The 25,130-nt window shown below is 38.1% G+C and overlaps 1 protein-coding gene across 2 annotated transcripts in view; it reads left to right on the top strand.

Annotated features, from left to right (window-relative positions):
- CDH13 (cadherin 13) overlaps positions 1-25,130 on the top strand; it is a 482,277-nt gene that overhangs the window by 253,678 nt on the left and 203,469 nt on the right. The gene's annotated exons all lie outside the window — the stretch shown is intronic.

Genomic DNA, 25,130 nt, shown 5'->3' with positions numbered 1-25,130 from the left:
AGTTATGTTAGAATGYGCTTGCGATAGCAAATTCCAACTCCGTGTTCTGCTGCCTTTGTTTTTCTTCAGAACATTTGTTTTGTTCCAACTCTATTGCTCTAAGGAAGAGTATCATAGGAGGTATTATAATGTATTGTACAGTGCCAGTGAATGTTCCTGATTTAAAAACTTAAATACACGCCACTCTTTGACAGACTTACTGCTCTGTCGCTATATAATATGAAGCACCCCTCCTGCGAACTGAAAATTGAATCAAACCTTCTTTGGATATAGGAGTGCTGTAGTAACACTCAGCATAATAGGATCTCGCAGTTATTGTGTCTTCCAAATTACCCAAGACATCACTAGCTCCTGAGAGTGGCAATTCAACCCTAATTGTTATTTAAAGAGGTAATATGCTGAATAACTTTCCTTTGGAAAAGGCTTCTCATAAATGCTAATACTTTAGGAGCTATCACAATATGATAAATTATGATTGTTGACCTGCCAACTTCCATTGCAACTAAGGGACAGAGAACTGATAATCCACAGGAAGATGAATGCTCTTGCAAAAATAATTTTAGAAGGATTCAATATAGCTCAAAAGGTGGTAGTCTTATTTTTCTCTTGTACTCAATGAGTAATACTTTAGTGTACTGTTAAAAAGTGATCCATCCTATCCATATTTTTAAGTAAGGTTAATCCTTCCTAATGTGTGTGTTTTTGACTACTGTAGGAAATACAAAATATAGCCTTAAAATCTAAGGGTCAAGAGAAAAGCTTTACCATAGTATGAATTAATCTATCCAAGTGTAAATACGTACATACATACATACATACCTAGGAAATAAAAAGTAAAAGCCTGCTTGACTGAATGACATTCTTCTGCGATGTTTTTCTGGAGCGGCGTACGCGCTATGTGCTGGTAAAGGTTAAAGGCCCGTTCCCTTCAGGGGAGAGGGGGGTGCGAATGTTGCATTTAAATTCTCCGTCTTGAGGAGCACAGCATGGCGTGGAAGTGATCTGCTGCAGCGAGGACAGCGCTGTGGGTGCGAGTCTGCTCCAGAACAGTAGCACRTCTTAGTACCATCACGTATACACGGGCGCAACGTGCGCGTACGTGTATACACCGAGACATGATAGATGCACGTACATGCTTGCATGCATCAACTCCAGGTTTTCTTGGAGTGTGCAGATCACAGGTTTCAGTTTCTGATTTACGGAGAGTAAATATACGTGTAATCTAGTTGGCACGGTGCGCTTTCTAGCAGTGCCAGCATACGGGCAGCAATGAAGAGACGTTTCACGTTTTTAAATGCATTAATCAGGTGGCGTAGCTGGCGATACTGTGAAACGCTGGGAGAGACGATACGTGCTGCTCGGCCTGTTTCCGTGGCTGTCAATCTGGCGACATATTCATTGCACAAAGAAAAGCAGCACCTTTTCATAATATATATTTCAACTGTAACAAGAGTACTTGTTTCTTAGCAACAAGCGCTCCGTAGCCGGCGATCCTGAGATGAGCCATTGAATCGGGGTGAAACGTGCTCATGAACCATAGTGCTTCAATTAGCAGGTAGCACAGCGGAAACAAAGGTATTCTGATAACGAGCGTCTCTCGGCAATTTTTGTTACTTCTGCTGTAGAGTAGCAGAGCATTCGTTTGACCCCAACCATGTCCTGGCCTTCACTGGTAAAAGAATATTCTTTTCCCTCTTTGTGAATAGAATAAATCAACTTGAATTGCACGCACAAAAATACGTGGAATAAATGTGACCTGACTATAAAACAGATGGGTCTTTTATGAAAAGGACCTCAAGAAGTAGTTACTCACAGCTTGTTTTAGAAAGACCTACTTCCTTTCMCTCTGAAAAGGAAATACGTGCATTTGTCACACTGTAACAACAGCTTTGAGTGCTGCRGACATTAAAGAACTCTGAGGATAGTTGAGCATTTTCTGGCAAGTGGCATTTTTTATGGGYTCTGTGGCTAGTGAAGGAGGGGCAGTGTGGGAAGAGAACAGTGAAAACGATAGGCRCAGTCTTGTAGCTCTCTCCATGTAGAAACTTGCTGGATCCAGATTTTACCCTTCGCTTTCGCTGAGGTGCTCCTCACCGATGGAGCAGCCGCTCTGAAATCGGTGGCGTTCAGCACAGGTCACAACGTACCAAGCCCACGTAAAGAGCGCTAGGAAATTCAAAGTCGTGCAAAGGGTCCTTCCGCAGGCAGGACGAGGCAGAAGGATATRCGATACAACGTGAAAGGCTGTTTAGGCTAATTGACTTCTGCAGGATCAAGTGGCAGTGGAGGAATGGCCCGAACCTCCCATTCGTATCTCCAGAACCTTGCCTGATTCCTGTTGCTTTGATCTAGGAAGTCTCTAAAGCAAAGGTCAGTTACAGCACCAGGCAGATTCCAGCGTCTTCRGTGGGTTTTGGATTAGCAAATAAAGTAGCAAAATAACACAAAAGGAATACTCGGCTTTCGTGGGCTTTGGATTAGATTCTAAACATGTAACTCATAGCTGAGAGAGATGAGAGATATAAATGTGGTTCTTCATCTTGAGTCTTATTTCCTCAATTCGTGTCATAATCTAAGATATAGAAAAATAGCCTTTGACTGGAAAACTGTTTAATTTTTTTTTCAAGTCAGCTGAAAAGGAGAAGTTATCAGAATTAGTAAGTGATTTACTATTTTACTGTCCAAATACAATATGACTGTTTGGATAGACCTTTAGCTTTGCTTAAACTTAGTCTGCAGAACATACGTATGTGCCTTAAATATTTATCTTGTTCATTGTAAATACTATCTAATCTTTTTTAATAATTACTCCTTGCTAATTGGGTAATAATACTTGATGTGGTGGTTATTGCTAGATAAWAGATTCCATCTGTAATTATTTAACCCTGGTGATGTGAGAGCACTAAACAATCAAAGGGGTCAATTACCAAGAGTTTACAGATACTACATTAGACATTACAGTTATTACAGTAATAACTCTCAGTCAATAATATATTTGTAATGTAAAGAGCATATTCAAAGGCTTTATCTTTATTATCTTTATTGAAGAGTCATTGAATTTATGTAGGCAGCGAATATCTGCTGTATATATTAAAAAAAATCTATATTTTCTGCCCTTCCGTTCCAGCTACTGAACTTGTGTTAAATGTTACTATTTATTTATTGTATTGCAAGATGCARAGTGCTGTGTAACGTGTGATTTGTTTATTTGTGCAAACTGGTAATTATGAGGGGGTAGTGCCACGAAATATTAAGAGACTTGCCATCTGTTTGTGCAAAGATGTTAGGTGTGCTTATAGTCAAGGCTGATTGCTCTGGAGTGGGAGTGAAGTATTTTTTATATTTACAATCCATATGGTACAAGCAAAATAGGGTAAACTGAGTATTTTCAGATTAGATGTGCAAGGTGAAATCCTAGTTTTACTGCAATCCAGGCCAGCTTTGTTGCTGATTTCAGTGAGTACAGTTGTCACAACTTGTTGTTAGTTTTCCTTGATTTTGAAAAGATTCATTATGACGTTTGCATTTTAAACTACTGTTACTGCTTTTAGCAAATTCTCTGTGCATTTGTAGAAATCTAGCAGTTCACAGCCAGAGAGTTGAAATTCAGAAAGACTGATGGAGGAAAAAGGAGTAGAGGTGTCTAGAACAAAGGTAGAAAAAGACTCRTAATACCCTCACTGAGTTAATTTATTAGTAGACATGCTGGGAAAAAGGCATTGGCCAGGATGTGTTGAAGAACAGCTTTCTTCAAGAGTAACGTTAATAAACATTGTATTTTTTATTCACGCAAGAAGAACAAGATCTCACTTTGTGTTTTTCCTGTGATTTAACACCTCCCTGCTAAAGAGAAGGGAAAGCGGAGAAGGAGCGAGAAGAAGAGACCTCCTGCATGGTAATCCATGTCATTGCAGTCCTYGCACACGCTGCTCCAGCTCCATCTTCACCCTGACTTCCATCCCAGCGAGTTCCCATTGAGAAGCTAATCCAGTTTCTCACTGCTCTGGTTAGCTACTTTCCTCTGTGTCTAGCCTACGTGTACTTGTGCTAAATTTGTTTTTGTTTGTCCTTGTGCCGCTATTGTCCCCTACCCTTAATAATTGTTYCCCTTTTCTGATGTTCCCTGGGTGAAATAATTTTAAGCTTTGGAGAGTGGGGCTGTCTTTGACCACCTGAAGCCATGGTAAGGTGGTGGCTACTTCCAAGTCTCTTCAGCTCCTTCAGTAATTCGCTAGCTCTAAGACTTGCCCGCTTATGTGGTGGATAGGTCACTTTTGGCTAACTTGCATTTAGTTTTTCCCAAATTGATGATGAAAGATCAAAGTAAAGGTCTGTCAAGATCTAGGAATTTTTTTTTATTTTTTTAGAAAGGAGTTTAGTTGATAGTATCAAGACTTTTAATATTCATTCTTTGCAGAAGTTAAGTCATGGCAGCATAACTTGCTTCTGAGAGATTACTACAAAATTTTGCACATATTTTATTTTAATTTGAAGTAACAGCGCTGTGATGTCTTCCTCACAGTCACAAGAGTGTCKCAAATTTAGATGTTGAGCTTATTGGAGTATGGCCTGTCTCTAGTTCAGTGTAGTTCAGTTTGTGCTGTTCATCCCAGTAAGGGTCCCAATTTGTTCCAGCTATTACCATAATGGAAATAATAAGCAGCAATAAGGTGGAAAAAATGTGAAAATAGAGAGCRTAGAATTTATTCTGCAGTCTTTAGAACTGTTGTTTCTTACGTTTTTAAGTTCTGTGCTGACAGTTTACTGAAGGAATGAGAGCAATTTAAATTTTAAAGGTTAGTTCACAAAATTGGCTTGTCTCATTAGAAAATCACGGCTGGATTTTTACAAATCTGTCCAATCCCCCTGCTTATCCCATCCTCTGCCCTATTCATTTTTAATCTCTGGATGTATGCATAGCACTCGCAYCTTCCCATAAAAGCTAAAACTGCTATTAAACTCCTCATTACATAGATATCTTGAAACAGCCTTATCCTGCAACCTGTAGAGGAGATTTAACTGATTTTTAGACTTATTTGTCATTGTCTATTACCGAGCAACCTACAGCATTGCAACTCCAGGCATATCAAATTTATGCCTATTTCATTTTCGAAAAGCATAATTGAGAATTCCATTTAATCTAGGTATATTTCATGGTGATTTTTACAACTTCCTGAAGCTTCCTTCCGTCCTCATCAAAAATTTACATGGCTTTTTTCTCCTTTTTCTTTTCCTTTTTTTTTTTTGGTCACAGCTAATGGCTATTCAGAATGCAAATTTTGTATGAAAAGTGCTCCATTATTGTTTTTTTTTTTTTCCCGGACAATTTTAAAACAGCAGAGAAAAATGAACATTAAAAGCTTGAATTCTGACTTGCTCACAGATAAAATTCAATGATCAGGTGGTTCTGTGGGTTGCTTTCATTCTGGCTGGTACAGGGAGGCATAAATTAAGCCCTCTCTACATAACAGCTTATTTTTGATTGGAGTTTCATCTCCATGAAGGACAAACAACTTTGTTATGTATGAGGTTTCCTGTATGCCTGCTTTTCAGAAAGGATGCAAACATACCTTGTACCGTAGGTTTGTCTTTTAATACCAGCCGGCAAGGCCAGCAAGAAGCGTTATCSAGGACAGAACCTGATTTTGCATTGGGCAGGCGGTGACAAGTTGCAGGGGCTTTGAGGGCTGCAGGAGGATTAGCAGGTGGGGCTGTGCTCCAGGCCGATGATGCCTCTAGATGAGTTTTGAGCTCAGATCAGGCGTGAGCTTTGGAGCGACTCCCCCCTGTTGTCACCTTTTACTAAGCTTTGCTTCCAGTCGTGCGGAGGGCTTAGCGGTTGTGGCCTGGACTGCTTTCGAATGCAACCAGACTGGCAGATGTTTTTGGGAGCCCCCAGCCCTAGGCGAGCTCCAGGCGCTCGTTCATCGGAGCAGGGCTAGCAGGGTGCGCAAGGTGGGTGCCGGGTCCCCAGCACCAGCAGGGTGCTCTGCCCAGCTCCCGTGTGCCCCCTGCCAGCCTAGGGAAGAAATGGGCTCTGTGCTTCTGTGGCTTGGGTGGTAATTATCATACATCGTGAATAATTATATGTTGTCTTTATAAAGACATGTTGTAGTTTGCAAACTTGGATTCCTTTCCTGTTATTGGAGAGTTCAAYACGGTGCAATGCTTAGATCTGAAAAGATCTATGTAAAGTCATTTCTGAGTCTCAGAAAGACMAAAAAATTAAACATTTTAGTTTATCATTGTTTTCTTTCTTTTTGGCGAATATTTTTGTTGTTCCTGTTTTTTTTTATTTATTTTTTTATTTTTTTCTCCAAACTAACTCTGCATTGCTTTCTACTGCTATAAATTGAAGATGGTTATCTGGGCACATGGGTTTCCTGCCAAAAATATAAAACAAATAATCATCAGAAAATAGGCTGCAACARCGTATAAAAACCAAATAAACAATAAAATGTTTTTCATCCCTGCAATGTATAAACGTGATTTCAGTGAAAGTCCAAGAGTCCTCCTTTCCTTCCATTTGCTCACTGTTTCATTCTTGTGTTACAGACATCCCTCTAGAGCAACTTAGTTGAAGATGCTGGGCAGATATTAGGGACTTAGACGGTATAAAGCACTTGCTGTGAATAAAAATGAAGATTCTCCAGCTGTCAATAACTTTTTTTTTGGCAACAGAAGCGTTGCTGATGACAGTGTAGTTTGTTAGGCTTATATAGGATYATAGAATCGTATAATTGATAAGGTTCAAAGGGTCCTCTGGAGATCATCTAGTCCAACCCTCAAGCACGTAGCCCATACGGGGATCGAACTCATGACCTTGGCGTTATTAGCACCATGCTCTAACCAGGTTGGACTAGATGATCGGCAGAGGTCCCTTCCAACCTTAYCAATTCTATGATTCTATGAACTGAGCTAAACCTAACCCCTCAAGACGATAAACGGTTGCAAAGTGCCATGGGTTGGTCCAGGTCATCTCATCTTTGCCGTTGTGTCGTGAGCGGCTAGGAAGAGCATACGCTGCAAGAGAAGGTAAAACTTTCTCTCTTGGTGCTTTGGTTCATTGACACTAACAAATCTTAAGTGTCATTTTTAGACTCAGATTCTCAAATGAGATGCAAATGTTCAGCTGGCAAAAAGCGACACGGTTCATCYGATGTCACTGAGTTGTAGGAGTCGCAGGCGGTAAGATAGTCCTGTCGCCAGTTTTACAGTACAGTGCCATCTCCCTGACTGGTCACAGCTGTATGCAGGGTCCGTGTCCCATCTGCGTTCTTCACATACCCCAACTTTGGTGATCCTCATCAAAAACCATAGCTTAAAAAATTAAGAAACAGGGTTGCTTGTATTAAATATAAGTGAAGGAATAAATAAGCAATATTCTCACACTAAGAAATGTTAGGTGATATTGTAGTAGCTGAGTTGCTAATACTGGATTTCGTCATGGCTGTGTTAAGCTTGAAGTGGTTCCAAATGATGATCAATTGTTTAAATAACATGTATTTCAAACATCACTTAAAACTTGTACTCACATGATTGACACTAATGATTCTGAAGGAGACACTGTAGTCTGTCAAGTATGTAATTTGTTTTTTTAAAAAATTGCTTGAATACCTCTTTGTGCAATAGACTATAACAGCTGGGGAGGCACTGTGATGATATAGCCAATAAATAAGATGGTTAGCATTTTTTTTTTTAAGTGCCTGAAATACATGCCCACAAAATGCAATGTGATGACTGTGTGGAACGGGATATTCACATACCTGTAGGAAATTCTGTAAAGACAGAACCATGTTTTTGGTGTAACTGCCTCTAGATTTTAATCATCCAATTTATTGGTGGTTTGAGTATTCCAGTGGAACAGGCTTTAGTTAGCAGAACATCATAATATCACCCTATACATCTTTTGCAACGCGTTTGTGTAAGGTGCTTCCTCAACCTCGGGGTGCAAAAGGGAAAGCGGGGAACAGGAGGTGGAGGAGGACCTTAGCTTTTCCCCTGTACTCTCCTGACTTTTACGCTTTTAAATACAGACCGTACGTGTCCTGTTTTAGCTCAACAAGCTAAACTTAATGGGAATTACGTGCATTCTCCAGCGGTAAGTGCTTAGGCTCTTCTGGAGTGCGCACAGGCCGGCGCTAAGGGCACGGCCGGYCCTTCTCTCGCCTCCCCTTGCTGCTAACGGCTCCCCCTTACTCGGTTAGTAAATGAAACAGAGGAGGAAAATTCACCTATAGCCCTTACTAGTACTTTGGATTAAGGCATTCGTATAACCCTTTCTTTGAGCTGAACTGCTCTGATGCATGAGAAACCCAGATTTAAAAAGATTACAGTTTCAAGCATCTGATAGTGGTTGAAGTTTTTCAGTTTCTGAATAGTAATCTTTTGTTTAATGTTCTTAGTGGATTAAATCGCCTTAAATGCAAGAAACGTTTAATCTGTATATGCAGTAATAACCACGACTGCTGTCGGAGTGGTGAATGCTTTGTGCACACGTCTTTTGAGTTTCAGGGATCTGTGTTGAGAGCAGCAGAATGTCCTTTGTGGAYGATTTAGATCATAGGCTTTATTGACTGGTAAAACGGTGTTTATCTTCATAATAAGACAATGCAGGAGCTTTAAGGGAGAATAAAGAAAACCACTGAAAAGAAGTCTCCTTCCACTCCARTCTCATTTGTTGAAAGAAAATGCATATTAATTAAAAATTTAGACACTTCATTTTTGTTGCGAGGCTCCTTGCAAAAGACAAATTATTTTATACATCTAGTATGTGTTAGAACTGACAGATGAGATTAATATGCTTCTTAAATTACCATTACCAAGGGTCAATTAATAAGTGAACTAACCTTGTGAAAGTCATTCTGAAAGACTAGTTATGGGGTCTATAATGGTCCCTGTCAAATTACGTAGAATTGAGAAAATGAGAAAGCTGTCAAACAAATACGATACCTACTGATTAAATTCTGCATAAAGTAAATGAGTTTTTGTGGTTGTTGGTGGAAGGAACGGAAAATAAGTCTAATAAATGTTACTGATAATTGTGGGCAGAATTAGAATAAAATTTATKTGAGGGAACATGTATGTGCAGAGACCTGTCCTGGTAAGGGAAAGTGAAATTTCTTGCAACCCACAGATGAGGTGATATGAAGGTTGAATGAAAATTAGACAAATATTTCTTAGGCTTTTATAACTGTCATCACCTTGGAAAGTGAAGAATTCTTTTTGCCATTCTGTGGTCGTGATACAGTTTTTAGTTGACCTCTTGATCTTTAGATGTAAACTAACTTATCCAAATTAAGGTTTCCTTATGACAAGAAAAGAAACCCTCTGGTACCAGCTTTCTCTCTGGAGGAAGGACTTAAAAATACTGTTTCTTCCCAGCTTCATACCTGGAGGCTAGCCATGTGTTAGAGTATTTATTAAACTTGCTTCCAGTAATCTGGCTTTGCAGCTGGAGCAGATAGAAAGGGAAGATCACGTAAACACAGAGTGCTTGCATTCTTCCTGAAAATACTGAAGTGTGACAAGAGTTGCTCTAAGTTGCACCAGCATCGGTAATAAAAAACCATAAGAGAATAAAAATAAAAATTATTGAAAGGGAAGACTCACAAGGTAATGGTGTGATACAACTATGGGCTTGCAGMCCTTATTGTTTTCATCTGTTTTAATTCCTTTTTTGTTTGTTTCTTGTTTTTAAGCAGCTGGTAAAGAAAAGAAATTTCCAGAAAAAAAAATCATAAAASCATATGGCCTAAAACCTTTTTTTTTCTTTTTTTCTTTTTTTTAAGAAAAAGGGCCTTCACAGCTATTACCAACTGCAAATAGGTTTCTGCACTACACCTTTCAAATCCATTTCTAGCCTACTTGGTGGTTAAACTATCTTAACTGCACCTATTAGTAACGAAATATGATTATACAAGTGTCAAATACTACAAAACAGCCYAAACTAGCAGTGTGATGTGAATCTCAAAACCCAGCAAGCCCAGYGTTTATTTGTATAGTAAACACTGGGTTTACTGTGGTGGCAGTAATGGGTGTTCGTTCAATTGTTTTCTTGAAATATGAGTGCAAGAGCTTGGTATTAATATGAATATTTATAGATACTCAGTTCTACTTTCTATGAACTCCTGTTGGTTAAAGCAGAATGTAATGCGGAGAAATAATGTCAGTTTTCTCGTCTGCTATTTYATTAATAATGGAATGTTTTTCTAATGTTGAAAACCCTTTCTAGACCAAGACGCTTTGGATGTGCAGCTTCGTTTTAGTTAAGCTTTTACACAATGTAATTTACCTGCTATCATACCTGGTTGAAGTGACGTGGAATATGCACTAGCATATTCCAGAATATGTCAGGATTTGATGAATTATGAATATTGTGTTTAGTAGTATGCATTTTTATAAGATCTCTTCCCCAACTTTCTGCTAAAGGGACAGTGCATATTTTTTTTGAATGTCTGGTTTTTTTCCTGCAAGCAGATGTTGCTATTGAACCATGTTGGTTCCTTGTTGAAGAGGCAATCCACAGCCATGCCTATATATTTGCCTTTTTAGAGGGAGAAATGAAGGTCTGAGCACTGTAAATGCACTTTTGTCAGACAAGTTTTCTGTGGTTTAAACTTCCACTCCCTTTATATTACTTACTACGAAGCTCTTCTATCTTCTGATAAAGGACAATTCCTTTTAAGCAGTGTCTCTAGTAAAATTAGGGCAGGTGACAAAACTCAGTACACTCATTTCTCCAGCTCAGCCGTCTCCATTTAATGGCACGTAAGGTATTTGTAGATGAACGTACAGTGCCATCTATTGAACGGTTGATGTGAACCTGCAGCCTTGGTCTTGAATGTGAAAGATGGTGAGGCACAACCATGTGTTTAATAACATTTAGCATGCAGAAATTACCAGCCTGCTAGAGATTTTAGTGTTTCCTTTGTTTTCATTTCTCTCTTTGACATGAAGTGGGACAAACATGGAGACTTGCTAATGATTATTCTTGGTCTACTTTACATTTGAGAAAATATTTGAAGATCTTACTGTTTTCATAAGAATATTCATTGGGTCATAGACCTCAGGTTACGGTGTTTTTACAGGTTTGTTCTGCAGTTCCTGTGAATGGGTTTATCCCCAACCACAGACTTAACTCTGATATCAGTGCCCTCAACCTTTATTTTTCCCTTAGTCTTTAGCGTTTGTGTTCACCGAAGAATTTTTATATGGCATATGCATTCTCGCCTTCACGTTGCAGTGGCCTGTTGTTGGTTGTGTATTTCTCAACCCTTAAAAACAGGGTTGCCCTAGCGTTTTAGGAACATTGTGCTTCCAGGTGCTGTGAAATCTATTTTGTGTCACAGCAACAAACCTTCAGTCCTGCAAGACACCGCAACAGAATAGCTTTACTCYCTTTGATGGGTCTGTGTAGCTGATGAATTGCTGCTGGTTGGAGCTCAGGAAATAAACGCTTGCTATCATTTGGCTTGAGTGCCTGTATGAGTTTTGCATTAAGCTAGCAAGTTACTTAATAGTGATAGATTTAAAAACAAGTAACTCCAAATACAAGAAAGTTATCTTATAGTTCTAATAGCAATCTATTGATGAAAAGTGACTGTGTCAAATCAAAGAACGGTGCTTTTTGGTTGTGTAGCAGAATTGGGTGAAGAGCAACTTTAATGTAATTTACAGCATACTGCCTATAGTAGTATAGATAGACAAGACCTACTCTGCGATGATACCAGATTTTGATGACGAATGTATAGCACAACCGTCCTTTTCTTATTTTAGACAGGAGCCTTTCCAGTAAGGTACAAGATTACTTGTGCTTACTGGGGCTATCACCAATGATTTGGTGATATTCTCGAGCTATAAATAAATACTCACATTTCATGAAAATCATATTGTCTTGTTAAAATACCCTTTTAAAAAAATTCAAATTTTAATATATTTAGGCCTATATTTCTTAGAAAAGATCTGTAATGTTAAGTCCCTTAATACCGGCATGTGTGGACTTGCAGGGAGTAAATATAGTAAAATGGCCGTGGGGTGAGTGCCCATTATTTTGTGAGTATAATACCACTTGGGATTCTTAAAGCAGACACGTGGAAGTTGAAGAGGCTATGCAAGAAGTCACCTGATGTTTCTGAGCCTAAACCTCTATGGGTCTGTTCAAGGACTTCTGTATTAGTACATGTAAGGTTTGAAAAAGTTGCCCTGCCTCATCAAATTTAACACTTCAAAATGATGTGAAATTTCTCTTATCTTGCCTGTTTGTTTCTCCTATATGTGTAGGTTTCCAGACTTATTACAGTAAACTTGTTTGTCTGAAATTGCAGTTGCCTTTATTTAATTGCTCTAAGTATGCAATGGGGTATACTTGTATTTTTGTTATGACTTTAATTCCTGGTCATTTGTTAGTGATGATCTCTGCTGGTTACAAAGATACTTTTCTTGTTTTTTCAGTTGCAGCTTTACAATATAAGTAGCAAATTCCCCTAAAACAGTTTGCTGTGATGTGTTCTGGAAGTTTATTCCTTTTATGAACAATTATTTTGCAGGTGCAAAAAAAAAAAAAAAAAGAAGAAGTGTTGCTGATTTTCATAATGCAAAAAAATGCCTCTTTTCCTTTTCAGTTTTTGGTGCAAGTGGCATTTAATCAATTTTGTGATAGACTGTGTCCAGTCCTTTCATTTTTGTCACAATAACTTTGACTTTCCAATTCTCCTTTTGTTGCTGATATATCAAGTTTTCTTTCTCTATGCCTAGGTTATTTTTAGTTTCATCAAAGAGTGAAAAGGGAGAAGTCTGCAACATAATCATTTTCTTGTAAAAATGTTTAAGTTATTATTGGACTCAATTATTTATGTTAAGATTGGTAAAAGATCAAAGGGTTTGAAGAGCATGAGAAAAAACAGAGCTTGACAGTTGTATTGTGAGAAACCTGGAATTCAGGAAGATGCTTGAGTGGAGTCAGTGTTTGTGGTTTAGGGGAAATGAGAGAGAAGARGAGATTTACTTTCAGATATGGAATAGGCTTGGAGATATAGCATGGTCAAAATAGTGAAAGGTAGTGAGAAAGGTCAGAGGTCTTTAGATTTGGTTTGAGATTTAAATTTCTAAAGATTCGGTACTAATACCGTAGTTATTGCTACTGCACATTATAAAACATCAATTTAGAGTTCAGAGTTAAGGGGAAGTGGTGATGGAGAGGATAGTTTTCTGAGGGAATGCCTTCATTAATGTGCCCAACGTGGTAATTTGGAGGTGCCTGAGATTTTTTTTTTTTTTTTTTTAATCAGGGAGATACACTGGAACTACTAATTATACCCTGAGATTAATGGTTTTAACAGGTGATGCTATCATCAGAAATGAAGCCTAGTGAAGCATTTCAAAGTGTTCCTGTGCTAAATGTAAGCAATAAAAATAGATGAGCATGACATAAATTCTGCCTTTTGATGTGTCGCTACGTGGCAGAGCCTTGTTGATCCTTTGGGAGCTGCATTAGAATTGTCTGACTACTCAGAAGAGACCATTACTTTGTTAATTTAGCTAATTTGAGGCTCATTGACTGAATCTTTCTTCTTTATTGAAAATTAATGTAGAGAGATGGTCCAACATGTTAAGAGTTAGCAAGATTAGGTTTAGAGAGAGAAAGCAGATAATTAAAGACAACATTTTGGTCAGCTTAGAGTGCCCTTGGCAGTATAATCTTTCCATTATATACATGTCTACAACCTTTCCCACTAAAATAACACGTGGAAGCCAGTCAGATATTTCTTTTTTTTCCTATATACAGAATATATACTTTGCCATTGCTGGCAAAAGTGGAAGAAATAACCAAACTGTTGCACTGAAACAGAGAAGCTGCTAAATGTTTGTGAACTGGGATGCGCTCATCCCTTTCTGTGTTGTCACCAGGAAGATCAGCTGCCTGGATTATAAAAGTATCTGCCATAGACATCGTCTTGGAAGAGACAACTGGGCATGATGTGGAATTCAATAAAGCTGACTGTAGACAAAATCAGCAAAAACTCATTTAGTTCAGAATAACAGGAGAAGATAAACAGTGCTTTGTTATGTTCAGCGCTCGTATATCATTGTAGCTGTTGAGGCTAGGCAAGGAATACAGGAGAGAAATGAAACCAGAGTGGTAACTGTGAACGCTTCGGTGATATATTTGGCCAATCAAACGTCAAAATCCAACCTTTGCAATCTAACAGAGTTTACAACCTCTTGTGATGATTTTGAAGATCAATAAACTCCCTTTTGCATGATACATGTAACCAAGCACRTAGTAGCTAGTGAGTCAAATAGACGGCTTTTCCAGCAGCCAAACCTTTTATCCTCAGCACTGTTATCTGAGGCTGAGCAGACAGGGTTCCCAAGGCAGAAACAGTTTCCTGGAGGGGAACGTGCAGGGGAAGGACAGCGTTGTGCTCAGCAGCGCACAGGTCAGTGAATTCTCCAGCCAAGGGGCGCAGGGAGATTGGGATCGGCAATGTGGGTACCTTGGGCATTGGAGGGGCAACCTGACCTTGGGCGGGAAGTTGGGGTGAGACTTTGTTTCTGCATTTTTATCTGCTGCTGACTGCACTGGTGCCRAAAAAGGGCACTTAGGGTAAAGCATTATGGCCTGCAGCCTGCTGGAGARAAGGGAATGAGAGATRTTTTGCACAGTAGCACAAAGCTTCRCAGCAAAGACTTGGTGATGGGACTTTCACAGCTCTTGMARTTTGCCTGGAATTTGTAACATCTAGCCCTTGYGATTTGCAAAACCATCAGGTAGGTACTATAAAGTAGATATAAAGAACAACCATCTTGCTTTCTTTATCTCTGTGATATCTAGAAACTAATGCTTAAATAGGTGGTATTTAARAGACAATAGAATTGCATTTTGTGAGAGTGTGGCAAATGTAGTGTATAAAACTCATGTTGCTTCAAATTTTGAAGAGGAGAGCAATTTTATTTACAGAATAAATTTTCTCAGAAGGAAAAGGTCTAGCAGGAAAAACTTGCTTCCAATTTGTAACTTTTTYCCCCACTTCTTTAGTACTGTTAAGGCCTGAGCTCACTTGCTCCTGTCATAGTTATGACTTTGAAGGACTCCTGGCTCCAGCTCATTTCTCAAAAACCATTGCGAAGGTGATGAGAAGTGCCCGGGACGCCAACGGAGCCAGAAACGTGGGCAGCAGGGCGGTAGCCTCCATGTGCCCTCCAGTCCAGCTTGTGAAGTCCTCTCTACATAAGTGCTCTTGTAATTCCATATTTTGTTGCTTTAAGATAGAAACCGACTTACATCTATACCAAACTGCTATAAAACTCGAGTGATCCTTGACTTTAAGACCTTTTCCTACTCGTTTGTAGGAACACATATGTTAAGCAGCAATAACAAAGTAAAAATTTTTTAGTGTGATATATACCTGACATTTTCACTGACCTTTATTTCTCATACCTAACGAAGTCAGTTTTCTTGTCACCACTGCATTTGAGAATCCCTCTGTGAGATGGAATTTGTTAAACTATTCCCACTTCCTACATGCTGCTCGGAGTTGCTTTCAAGCCGGAAGAACAGCGAGCAGTGCTTGAATACTGCTACGAGCTATTTAAAAGAGCAAAATCACTTTTCATCTTTTTGCATATACGCGTCTTTGTTGTTTTTGTTGTGCAGCATAAAGCCTAAAAATTCTGGCAGAGCTTATGTTCTAATCCTTTATTTCAGTCCTACTTCCTCCCTTTTTGGTTTTCTTTAATTTAATGTTTTTGTGGTGATTAGACTTGATTGCTTTGGTGAATCCTGATATCTTTTATCCCTCTCTCTTTTCGAGGGGCCCCACATGTGTTCGCTTGTGATATGGGAAGATTTTAATTAGTATTTGTATGATCATCTGTAATACTTGTGGTCTGTGTGAAGTGCGCATGGCTCCATTTGRAGAGCTGCGTCGCTACGTGGATTTGGGGGATGTCCTTTACTTGTTCTTTGCTCGCTGAGTTTATTTTTGGAGCAGACATTCTAGATTCGTAACGCCTAGAGGATATTGAAGTATGCCTCAGGAGTAACTTCGACTCTAGTTTTGTAGCAGTGCGAGAGCTCCTTAGAAATATGCTGCTCTGTGTCGCAAGGACACGGAGAATTAGTATCAGCTGTCTCTGTTTCTGTACAGCTGCGGAGCAGAGCTGAATGCGGAGGGAAAGGAGACACCGTGGCAGGACAATCGGGCTTCCAAAGCGTTTTCAAAGCTATTTTGATAGTAATAGGATATACTACCCAGTCTTAYAAGGCGCTTTGAAAATCACACTATGCACATGTTGATGGCTTAATTTACGTTTGTAAATCTAATTTTACGTCCCTTGCTTGGCAGGGGGTAGTATTTAGCTATGAGTCTTATATTAGGAGATCAGAAACAGGGATTCAGGCCTGATTCCCGTTTTGCCTGGTTTCGACTGTGGTGTGGCCGCTTCCTCTGTTTCCACTCCCATCTTATTTATGTGACCGGGTTTCTTTTGAAACGCTCKGCTGTGCCGTGCCAGTTGGTCTCACCGCTTCCACCGTAACGTTAATCACGGTGGTTGTGATCAGCCAAAGCTCCTTGTGAACTCAACACCTGAAGGTGCCTCTTGGGGGGTAGAGTCTCTTGGCCGTGACATTCATCAGAGAGGTGGGTTGGGTTTTACGAGGACACAAGATGGACTGATGCTTTGAAAAAAGGCTTGTGCTAGAGTTTGATTTCATATGTAAAACCAAGTATCCCATGAAAAACGCAGGGACTGTGGTGTGTGCGTAGAATTACTTCTTGTTTAAGTATTGAAGATGTGAAAACTTAGAATGGTAGTCACAAGAACTCATGGGAGTAAATCCTACCTGTTCCAAATGGATACAAATAAAGGAATATCATTTACTGCTTGATTCCAGTTTTACTTTTGATGCCTAAAAATTATTCCCATGAGTAAGTGGTAAAAATATCTGATTAAGTTACCCACTTCAGGTTTTTTTTTTCTGTTGACACACAAGAAAGCTTCTGCAAAATCCCAGATGATTTGTTTTGTCTTTAATGAACTGAAACCTCAAAGTATTTTATTTGAAATAAGGTTTAGTCTTTTTCTGAAGAAAAAACAGAGTTAATTTTAGTATAAGTTTTCTAGGAGCTCAAATTTAATGTATTCTTTTCTCTGAGGTTTGTCATCTTTTCCTCTATTTTTTTTTTCTGTTTTCTATGCTGTGAGCTTGTTCACGGGGAAGGGACCTTTTCAGGCTGACAGCAGAGAAAAATTTTCAAGGCTTAAGTTCTACAAGAAAATAGCGCCTTTCTAGCAATATTGTGATTCCAAGAGATGCAGCTGTGGAAGAAAATACATTTACTGTGACACTAATGGTATCACAGTATATACATTCAATTAGATAGTGAATTCATAATCGCTTAGTTTAGCGCTCTGAAGAAATTTAATGTATTAAAATATTTTTTTTAATATATAGCATTTTAGCTTCAATTTACAGCAATGAACGTATTTCACTGATGATATCTTCTAGATGCAGTTTGTGAAGTGCGGTGCAAATCAAGAGGGCTGCTGGCACTAGCAGCAAGAGAGTGGTACTACCAGTATGGAATAAAGATCCCAGAACACTCTGAGTGCTATTATCGTTAATTTAGTTGTTAGATTTGTTTTCATACTGACAGTGAGGAAGATCTTTTTCCCAAGATAYAATGCCTTTTCAGGGCTGCCAATGCCAGTATTTCTTCAGAGAGATGGAGAATTTCTGATATTATCTCAAGGCAATGGGAGCTTTGGTTGCAGTGTGTGTTTGGAGGCTGGCCATTGCTGAATGTTTACCTGCAAAGGCAATGCTCTTGTATTTCCCAATTCAAGGGAAGGATGAGCAATAAGATATTCATAATAAAAATCATGCATAGAAATAAATGTAAAATATAGAAAATAAGTAACTTAATTAGGGCACCTTCCTTGATTTGTTTCTTTTTTTTTTTGTAAAAACATTTGAAATAACATTGAAGATCTTGTTATGACTTATATATAGTTAAACTCTTTTAGAAAGAGGTTCAGATGCAATTCAACTTTGGTAAGTTGAAAGGTTCTTAATAATAGAAACTGTACGAGCAGTGAAAATATAGTTGTTACTTCTGCTTTCTGTCTCCTCCTTTTCTCTCTTAAATAACTAAGTAACGATAAAGCATGGAAGGGTTGTTCAACAGGCCGTGTCTTTTGGGGAGGGATGTGACGGCAGCTGTGCCTGGGATGGACGCAGTTCTGGGGTGAGCACGAGGCAGCTCGTAGCAGCAGTGTGCTCCTGGGCCACCTCCTGCCACCGAYGCCTGGTCAGTCCTGTAGCACGTTCATGGATTCAACCCAGCTTAGACGAAGCCTTCTCTACGAAAGGTTAATGGTCTTTGCCATCATTTCCTTTTTTTCAYGTTATCTTTTTCAATTACTTTGTTSTTCTGGCTTATCTCTCCACTCCTCGCCCTCTCTCCCAAAATAGTTATTCTGTCAAATGACATCTGACTTCAAGCATACATCGCAGCACAATTAATTCCCTTAGACATGCTTTATCTTGCTCTTATATTGATGTCTTGTTATGGAGCTTCAGACCAGTGATTGCAGTTCGTTTTGCTCTTCCTTTCCCAATGAATAGCTCTGCACCAGCGCGAATAAACTATACCCCTGTTCTTCCAAGCCCAGTTGGGGAAGGGTGCAGGTGGGCAGAGATGTAGGTTGTTCATGGGGATTTTACTTCATGATGCTTCAATTCCAGTAAATTTAGAAAAGTTATATAAAGAGCACTAGATTAATATTAATTCCTATTACTTGCTTGGAAGTGCTTGCTAAGTTACACTTCACAAATCAGAACAGTCTGACGTTGATGCTGACCTTTCGGTCTCCTTCTGTGAATAACGATTAAAAATGTTAAGAAGAGTAACTTTTAAAACGAGTGAGAAAAGTGTCTCTGGCTTTTATAAGTTCCTCCTCCTTTTCACAAGACATCCATTAACATGTCTACGAAGCCTTGCATCTGATGTGATCAAAGAAGTTCAAATCACCTCTCTCTACTGAAGAATTCATCCTTTATCATTCTTTTAAGGAGATACTAGTCTTGTATTTTTTGGAAATTTTGTTTAATTAATGCACACAGTTAAGAGGTAGTTGTGCTAAGAAAACGGGACCTGTGGAATAACTGTAAGGTGATGAGAGTTTCTTAAGACAGGTCATTACAAGCATGATTTTAGCAAGTTCTTCAGGAAAGCTGCTTGGTGTTTTACCTGGTCCAGAGATGCAGAACTGAGCCTGCAGTTATGGTTTGATGTGTCATTGAGAAGTATATGGTGCAGTCTAAGGTTCTGCTGAAGGATAGTTTGGCAAATGTCCTACTCGCATGAAAGACCTTACTTTTGGAGTTAGCCTTCCCATCTTATTTTGGACCCGAATCGTTGAGACTTGCTGAGCAGAATTGGATGATGATGCTACCATAGAAATCATTGGATGCTCTGTAAGATCATGTTTAATTTGGTGAAAGCACTAAACTGAACAATATTAAAACCGTATGCTGTATACCTAGAAAGACATATACAGTTGGTTGGAAGGAATTTTTTTTTAATATTGGTTTTGATCTTTATCTTTCTTTTGTTAACTGAGAATAGAAGAGAAATGGTAGAAAGAAGGAAATCAAATGACTATTTGTTTTGGAATCTTTTTCCGTTGTTAATTCCTCCTATAATGCTTTCTTGAATGTTTAGATTGTATACAGCATACAATCTATACATTGTCTAACTTACTGTGGTTTACAGAAAAAAWTTTAAATGTTGACAGGTTCAGATGTTTTAATTGTTTTCGGTGAAACCTACGGAGTCCTAAAATTCTCTATAGGTTTTATAGCAATTAATGTTAAATACAAACACATTGAAATCTGTATTTTCTGTGATAGGAACCAAGCATTTTGTGTAGAGACAGCCATACATAAATGTGCTAGGAATAACCGTTCATACAACAGTCATCATATAAAGGCTTTTAGTTATTTTAATCAATTAAATTTCGATTATTTTAATTGTAAGCATTGTCTAAAACCTTCCCTTGTTTGCAGAAGCTGAAGGTAATACTGGGCCACTGTGTTGTTGTTCTATGAATTACATCACTTCTCAAATGACTTCTTTCTGAAGGAAGGCATGAGACAATCTATTTGGCATTTGAAGGTTGATTGAAAAAATAAGATTGTATTTTGAGAATGTCCAAGAAAAGGAATAGAACAGAGTTTAGGAACACTTAAAATACGAAGTTCAGTTCTTTGCTTCTTTGCAGTAAGTTGATGATTGCAAAGGTCTAGCAGGGGTTCAAAAAGACACCTTTGATATTTCTAAATCTGAAAACTTTTCTTATATGGCAAAGAATGTGTAAGGAGAAGAATAAATGAGAAGGGCTATAGCATTTGTATAGTATGAAAAGGTTTTGCAACTTGGGGTTAAAAAAAAAAGTCTTCATTCAGATAACTTTCTAATGCTTTACATTTTCTTCTCACAGTATTTTTTAGGAAAACGTGTTAGAGATGCATATGCATAATAAATATAGAAACCCATCTTAAAGTAAAATCAGACACTATTTTTATCTCAAGTCTCTGAGTATGAAAGAGTTTAGTGAACAGAGGAGTACAGTGATACCTGTAATCACCAAAGTACTCCTTTAAGCTTTCAGAAGTCTACACTGAACATGAACTTGAGGTGCTGTTCACTGTCTTCATCCTGCAAAGTCCTTTCCAGACTGGGGCTGCTTACATTTCTCTAATGAAGGGACTGCAAAACAGTCTGTTCATAAAAAGTTATGTGACTCCTGCTAGAGAACAAACCAAGAAAAAAAAAGTAATAAAGCGTGTACATATTTTTAAGAATAGGAATCTAGTTATTTTGAGTAGAACCATTAGAAAGACAAAGCCCTTTTCAGGATGCCTATATGAGTACTTAGGCTAATTAGGTTAATTAATCCCTTCTCACCTGGGCTCAAATTTAACATGAGCCTGAATTCTCCACTGGGGACAATGGTGCCACCTTTTTGCTGTCACCTGTACTACCTTGCTAAGGTAATCAGTACTCTGTCATCACCTAGTTGGAGGTAAAAATATTACCCATACTTCCTCAAAAATACTGAATTTTGCTTTTATATCTTCTCCTTTCTTCTGTCCTTATACCATATAACAGTCAACTAATATTTTATTCGTATTCTTAATGGCAAGAAAATGTCATGGTAATTTATCTGTATGTCTAAATTATCATCTTCTCTGAGTTGTTTTATGTAATTGTAGCATTTTTCAAATAAAACTTAATGTAAAGAGAATTTCTGTACTGCTTTCTATGRCTAGCCAGCTATGGCTCTGAGACAGCCAACTGTTTTTTCATAAGAGGATAGTATCTACATGAAAAATCTATATGTCTGTTGGGGTTTCTCTACCATCAATTTACATTTAGGAATGATGATAAATATACTTAGGAAATAGTCTCACTAATAATTTTGATCCATATTGGAATAAACAAACTCAGCAGTGGTGCGTGTGTGTATATATACATATATATATATGTGTATATATATTGCAAGTTATATATATATATATATATAAAAAAGTGTGTGTATACGTGTGTATATATTGCAAGTAATATGTATATATATATAAAAAGTGTGTGTGTATATATATACGTGTGTATATATATGTATATATACACACACACTTTATATATATATATATATATTACTTGCAATATACTTGCAAGTAATTGAGATTGGGGCAGGTATTGCTATAGCAATCTTTTGTAATGGCATAGTGCTTTATTAAGATTTTTGAGCGTTATATATATATATATATATTACTTGCAATATACTTGCAAGTAATTGAGATTGGGGCAGGTATTGCTATAGCAATCTTTTGTAATGGCATAGTGCTTTATTAAGATTTTTGAGCGTACTCCAATTGCAGTGATGCTGCTTTTCTCCATCTTGCTGGTTAAATTGTAGTGGCGTTCTCCTAACCCCAGGGAGGATGTGATTTGGGAAAGCTACTGTTTCTACACACAGACAACTGAATTTTGCTGCTGGGTGAAGCTGGATACTAAGAATGTACAGAAAAGCATCTGTTGAGCCAAATGGAGGAAATCTATGAAAAACATTCTAGTCAGCAACAAACTGGAAATTAAAATTACAAGGCAGTTAATAAAGAACCTGTATTAGACTGTGAAGATAATTGAGTTCTAAAAGACATTTCCAGGTTTACATATGAAAATCTTTAAATTTATGACATAGGCCGTTGACTGGCTGGATACAGCAAGTAAAAAATTGATACATACATATATATATATGTATATATACACACACACACACACATATAGGCAGACAAAGAATGTGGTTATCCAGAATCATTTCACCAAAAATAATAAATGAGCGGAAAAAATCCTCTATGAAGAGGAACCTTTAAAATTATTTTAAGTAATGGTAATATGGAGACTAGCTACCTTTTCCTCTAAACATTATGCATGTTGCTGACTGTGGTAGTGCAAAAAAAGAATCAAGACTGTAATATAAAGCAGAATGCTTACAACAGGTTTACACATTTTTGAATACATTTACTAAATTTCTAATGAAATCCTTATATTTAGGGAGATGACAAAGATTGTCACTTTGGATATGGTGAGGAAAATAGAATGTCAAGTCAGGAAGTCCCTTTGGGAATGAAGAGTATTGAAAAAGTCAAAAATCTATTTCTGCCTCAAGTTTTCGGTATTATATTACTTCTTCCTTTTTTCGTCTGTGTGCTTAATTTTATCAGTGTTTCTCAGCTATATTAGCAGCAGTAGCCAAAGTCTATTTGGTGTGCTATCGCAAAGACTTGTGTTGTGAGGTGTAGCAGTTCTCATAACCCCCTTGAGTATCCTTTGTAGATTTTTGTGTACACTTTTGTCAGAAATTAAATTGAGATTTAGCCTTGAGTGCTCCTGAAATATGTTTGGTTAGATTCTGATTCACTTCATCCCTGTGAACATAATTTAATAACTTYTGAGTTGAAATGTTGGAAGCATAGTCAATCGTATCAGGTTTTCACATAATAAATAACTTCACAGAGCTCTGCAGATTTTTTTTTTTGACACCTTCCCCTAATATGTGTTTATGCTTACCATTTTTCCTTGAAGTTATCTTCTTGTAATACCTCTCTTGGTATGCATGAATACTTCTCAACGTTGAGGGGCATCGTGTGCTGTTGCTTTGCAAACTTCRTTATAGGGAGGGATTGATGGGAGGAGGTCTCGATAGTTATGGGTGACTGTTGATATTGATCCCTGCCGAGAGCTTGGATATGTCTTGCCCTGGACAGGCTTATGTAACTTTTGGTCTGYGGCCAATGTTACTCTTGGTAGGCATGGAAGGATGTCACCATCGATTGCTCTCAGTGTTGCGTGGTATCGATGCCTGTTGAATTCCAATCCTATTGATAAGGTCCGATACTGATCTGTCACTATGGAGCTCTATTGATAGGTGCTGATGGTACTCGTTCTGGGCAGGCATGCGTAGCTTTTGGGTTGGGGCTGATGTTCTTTCTAGACGCCGCTGACTATTGACATTGACTGTGATACTGGTAGGCCTTGATGAGTATTGATTTCCATGTGTGTTGTGAGGGCATAACAACCATGGCTATAATCCTCATGGGCTTTTTATGATTGTTTGAGCAACTGGTCTTTTCAATAATTAAGTATSTTTTTTCTAAACATCAATAGGAATCTCCTGTTCTCTTCTGTAATCTGTAGAAGTTTGTAAGAAAACCCCAAATATCAGATTAACTTTTGCTTTAGATGACTTACAGTTTTGATAAGAGCACCTGACGTAGTTTTTTTTTTTTTTTTTTAATTTAGCAAAGCCTTTGTTCTTTCTAGTGAGCAGTATAATCACTTAATTTTGAGAGATAGATTAAGAGCAAATTATCTTGAATTTGAAAATGAATTTGCTGGATTTTCACAGTGTAATAATGTTTTTCTTCCATTCCCCAAAGCAATTAACATTTGATGAGTCAGCATTTACCAAGAGAAATCTTTTTKTCAGCTGTTTCCAACTATATCTAAAACTGTGTCTAGCTTTAATGTAGTTCAGTAATAAGACTGAGTTTTTATTCCTAGTCCCCGTCAAACCATGTGTAATCCTACAATTAGTACATTTACTTCAGAGTCCGATGTTAAAACAAGCCCTGGAAAGTAGAGGCACGTGCCCGCATAAAACGTCCGCCGTGCCAATGCCACATTATTCAGAACATCTTCACATCAGAACATTTGTTGGCTTTTAAGCTATTCAGCTTTGTAGCTAGTAAGAGGTAAGGCTTGAGAAAGGCCCTGCAAGAACACTCTCTAGCTAAATCGTGGTAAGCAAAGTGAGTAGATGTTAAAATGGACCGTGATGCTGTTTGGTGCAYGTGAGCGGATAGTTTACCCAGAACATAAATACTCCTGCTCACACCCAGCCTGTTCAACTGTAAAAGTGGAATGTATTTCTAAGCCTAACAAAATAAACTGAGATGTGATAATAAGCCATCCAGTTTAATAAAGGAATTTAGAATTCTGACCTAATTCCTTTCCAGAAGGGTTTATCACTAACTTATAAATAACTTACAGGTCTAAGGCATGTCAAGGGAGAATAAATTAGCAGAATAAACAAAACACTTGGAGATTTCCAGTCCCTGCTGCTAYGACTGTCTTGGGGAAAGACTGGGAGAGGAGGATGCTAACATCTGTGCTTAGGTTCGTTTTCTGGCTGCCTTAACTCCATTAGAGAGTTGAGTCCAGAGAAGAATAGGGWACGGTGGAAATGATACCTGTCTCCTGATGTGTTTATTGCTGTTTTTATTTATGTCATAGTGAGGAGAGAGAGAACTGCAAATGTAGAACATGGTTGCAATCTAAACTGACCTTTTCTGTTATCATATAAGAAGTTTTAGTTGGTTTTCCCTGATGGCTGCTGCTGTTTTAGTGACTCAGTATGACCTCTTGTTGTGAGTGGACAGTTGAGATATATGGTATTACCTTCCCTTCCAATTTTTGGAAGTAAAAAGTTCAAACAAATCCCCAGCTGCGTATGTCTTCTTTAATTCAACAGATACTTTTGTACATTGCGATATG

The sequence above is a fragment of the Rhea americana genome, unplaced genomic scaffold, assembly GCF_003343005.1.
Source record: "Rhea americana isolate MKP2758 unplaced genomic scaffold, rheAme1 scaffold_24, whole genome shotgun sequence".
Taxonomy (NCBI): Eukaryota; Metazoa; Chordata; class Aves; order Rheiformes; family Rheidae; genus Rhea; species Rhea americana.
This window is presented reverse-complemented; position numbering and strand designations above follow the sequence as displayed.